This window comes from Pteropus vampyrus, unplaced genomic scaffold (assembly GCF_000151845.1).
Source record: "Pteropus vampyrus isolate Shadow unplaced genomic scaffold, Pvam_2.0 Scaffold669, whole genome shotgun sequence".
Lineage (NCBI taxonomy): Eukaryota > Metazoa > Chordata > Mammalia > Chiroptera > Pteropodidae > Pteropus > Pteropus vampyrus.
This window is the reverse complement of record NW_011889450.1, coordinates 106,172-110,220: the sequence shown is the minus strand read 5'-3', so window position 1 is coordinate 110,220 and position 4,049 is coordinate 106,172. Positions and strand designations below refer to the sequence as shown.

Sequence of the window (4,049 nt, the reverse complement as noted above, 5' to 3'; positions counted from 1 at the left end):
CGTGGTGAATAACGAGCTGGCAGAGCGAGGGTTTGTGAGGGCGGATCGGGGTGCGAGGGGAGTCGGGGGTCGGCGAGGTGAGGCGGCAGGTCCCGGGCGGCCGGGGCGGACCGGCTGGCTTACGCATTTCTTCATTTTTACTCCTTATGTATTTATTAGTTCTTCCCGAGGGGCTGGTGCTGGGGTTGGGCTGGGTGGGGCCCGGGTGGTGGCCGAGGGGCCAGGCAGGGAGGCTGACAGTTGGGGACTTATTTAGGGGTGACTTTCTTTTCCTTCCTGGCAAGTATCTGATTTGGGGGCCTCCATCTAATCTTTCCTCCTGTGTTTTGGTCTTTCCAACAGCCCCCAACTCAAAAGACGCTCGCAGTCCTTTGGGATGGGTGGGTGGGCGGGCGAGCGGGTGGACAGACTCCCACGTGACCCCACCCAGCTCCTTCCCAGCTCCCGCTCGTCTGGAATGAAGTACATCTGAAATCAGACCTCGTCAGCACTCAGGTCAGCAGGAATGTGGCCGGCACAGTGCCCAGTGGTCACTTCAGTTCTCCACGAGTGACCCTGTGTGGGATCTTCGGGCATCGGGGCCTGAGACATCTCCAAACCCACGGCCGGGGGCAGGGGGGCCTGACCCGTGTGTGACTGCATCCGTCACACGGACTTGCAGTGGGTCTCAGGAGCCTGGTGGGCACCCCACGGAATGTCCCTGCCGTCTGAGACGCGTCACAGGATAAGCCGCTCGGACCTGAAGGTGTCTGGGAGCCTGAGGGGGAAGTGGGGTTCAAATTTCAACTTCCACCTTTGTCTTCATGTCCATTTGGGGCTCTAAGCACTGTGTCTTGGAGATGGAGACCGCGGCTCACTCCTGGGGCTCTGCAGAAGGCTGGGGTGGGTGACGACCAGGAGCAGGCCGGCCTCCCTCTGCCTCCGCCGCTCAGCTGCCCAGTCGCCCGGCTCGGTGCTGGGTCTCTGCGGTTCTGGCGGGAAGGGCTGGGGGTGAAGACTGGGCTCACGACGCCTCGGCTTTCCCATCCGACGGGGATGCAATGGTGCAGGCGTGTTGTCTGCACGGAGGTGAAGGGGACCGCGTGCGTGGGCCCGGAGCCACTGCCCGCAGGTAGTGAGCTCCCTGTCGCTGGGACTGCTCCAGGAGGCAGTGCCTGCTGGGGCGAGGACGCTGTAGATGGGAGCGGCCCAGCTCCCCAGACAGGATTTCAGGGCCAGCACGCAGTAGGGCTGCGCGTGCATCGGCCAGAGCCGCCGCTGCTCATTTCTGCATAGTTGTCACTCTGATTCCCGGAAGCGTGGGCTGGAGGGTCGTCTGCTTGCTGAGGGAGTCAGAGGTGTTGGGAGCGGGTCTCCAGTGGGTAGTGCTGTTTCCCGGGTCCCTCAAATCCTATAGTTTCCCCAGTCAGGTCTCCTTTCCCGCCCTGGTCCCCTGGTCCCACCCTGTCCTGTTCGTCACTGCAGCGCGTCCCCTGGCCGGGCATGGAGGTGGGGGGTCGGCCGAGCCTGCCCCTCCCCGCCCCGGGCCTGCTTCCTGGTTGCAGGCCCATTCTTGGGGCGGAGGGGGCAGCTCCAGGACCCCAGCACTTCCGATTCTGCTCCCATGACGGGTGGGCCGTGTGTCCCTGCTGTTTGGGGGCCTGTGGTTCTGTCCCCTCCTTCCTCAAGTCTTACGAGAGGTGGCATTTTCCCTTGGCCCTCCACCTGAGGTCAAAGGCAGGGCACTACAGCAGGGCCCCCCATCCTCTGGTGCCCCCGGCAATCCCAAACCACAGGCGCTCGCTGCTCCTCTGACGGCGAAGATTGGCACGGGGACTTGGCGCGGCTGAGGCTGAGCTTTTGGGAGGGCGTCCATCCCAGACAGACGGAGGCAGGGTTGAGCATCACCGAGCCGCCCACTCGCCCAGAGGCTTCCCTGAGCTTGGCGAGGTCTCGGGGACCACGTGGCAGGGCTCAGCCTCTGGAGAGGTGCTCCCCCGACTTGCTGTCACTGCAGCGGCCCGGCCCGTGGCCAGCGTACCCCCCATGGGCCAGACGCGGCATTCTCACAGACCCCTGCCAAGGCTGCCCTGTGTGGGGGGCACAGCTTCCGTCTCCCCGAGCGGGAGCATCTGTGTCCTTGGTGGTGGCGCTTCCTGTGTCTGAGGGAGAGGCTTCTGGAAGCTTTGTTTCCTTGTCCCACATGTGCAAGGACACAGCTCTGCCCGCGCTGCCGCCGTCCCCAAGGACGTGAAGTGTGCGGGGCAGGTCGGCAGGGACTTCGGTGGTAAAAACACAGCGGCAGAGTCGTTCCCGGGGCCTGTCTTGGAGCCGGCGGGGGTGCTGGGGCTTGGTTCTCACATACTGGGACCCTCGGGGAGGCGTCCCGCCGGCCCAGGGTCCCTCTGGTCACTCCTCTACGGCCGTTCCTGTCATAAGTATGTCGACCACGCGGACTTCGGCTCGGTTCCCGCCGCCGCGTTCCCCTTGGCTCTTCTCATCCCCCTCCCCCCTCCCTCCCTCTCTCTTTTTTAAATTTTGGAAGCAGTTCTCTTGGCAACCGAAAACCTGCACACTTAATGACAGCCCCAGCAGCAGACGCGGCGGGTGACAGAGCCCGCCCCCCAGCACCCCACTGAGCGTCCAGGACCCTTCTCCCTGTGTGGAAGTGACCCCCTTCCGGGCCCCTCCCCCGCGCAGAAACAACCCCCTTCCACCGGCCCCCCCTCCGAGCCTGCTTCGCGGGGGAGGGGGGCTTTCTCGCTGTCCCCTCTTCCTTGCCTGTCTGCCCTCGGCTTCTGTCAGGCGCAGATGCTAAAGAAAGTGACTTTAGACACTCGTTAAAGTGACCGAAGACGCTCATTCTCATCAGCTGCCTGGATTCCGCAGGAGCTGCTTGTTTTATTCCCCTTTAAAAAAAAAAAAAAAAATTGGGGGTGGGGACGCCCCAGGGACGCGGCGGGTACTGAGTCTGAGCCTGACTTCCGAACGGAGATCTGGGCCACGCGCAGACACTCCCGAGAGCCGCGGGCTCCGGCTGCGGCGGGCGTGGGGCCCTGCGGATCGGGGATGTCCTCGCCTGTGGACTCGCTCACCGCGTCCGCCCGCGGGCAGACACGCCGCCCCAACGGAAACTTGGCTTTTTCTTTCAAAATAAAATTAGCAAAGCACGGCGCGTTATATTTAGCCCCGGGCGCGTTGGAGCCGACGTGGCCCCGGCCCCAGCCGGGTTTCCTGGGATAATCGGGGCTCAGCCTCCCAGATGCCGGCTCCCCGAGGCCCCCCTCCCCGGCTCGGCTCCCAGACGCGGAGTAGCGCTGCTCACATGACGGGCGCCGGGAGCGGCTGTGGGGCTTGAGCGCGCCCCGGTCTGCACACAGTTGGCTCCCGGCTGACAGGCAGACCATGGGGTGGGCTCTGTGCCCCGCACGCTGGGTCTGGCATGCCCACCGAAGCGCGGAGGCACGCCGTGCCCGGACGCCCGCCGCTCCGGCGCCCGGGGGCCGGGCGGCCCTCCTCGCTTCCCGCCCGTCCGAGAAGGTTATATAATGAGTGGCGGACGGCGCCCGGAGTCGGAGGGAAAATGAAGTCTTTGTTAAATGCCTTCGCCAAGAAGGAAGGTAAGGGAGAACTGTAGGGCGCTCAGTGCATGGGGCTTGGCCGTTTCCCACGGGTTCGCAGGGGGAGGGGGGCCTCCGCTGCCCCCCGGGGCTCCGGCTGTTCCGTCTCCCGTAGAAGGAAGGGTTCGTCGCTCCGGTGGGGACGGGGCTTTGTCGGACCCGGTCTGGAAAGCTGACCTGCCGGACGGTGCCGTTGTGTGTTTCGCGTCTGTCCCTCGGTCCCCCGGCCCTTGCAGAGTCACATTCCAGAGCGTGCCTCCCGGTGACCGTGCCAGAGGGCGCGCTGGGAGCTAAGTCCTGGGGAGGATAAAGGAAGTTTGGACAGTCGCCCATCCGCTGCCCGGAGGCTGGCGGCCGCTCGCTCGGGATGGCGAAGGCGGGCACGCGGCGCTGGCCGCGCAGCCAGGCGGGCGGTGTCAGGACCGCGTCTCCGCTCCCCTCGGCCGCCCC

The 4,049-nt window shown here is 65.2% G+C and overlaps 1 protein-coding gene across 1 annotated transcript in view; it reads left to right on the top strand.

Annotated features, from left to right (window-relative positions):
• Positions 1–4,049, top strand: part of LOC111733871 (SH3 and multiple ankyrin repeat domains protein 2-like) — a gene marked incomplete at both ends in the record, with an annotated part of 143,662 nt that overhangs the window by 43,910 nt on the left and 95,703 nt on the right. The window lies entirely within an intron of this gene.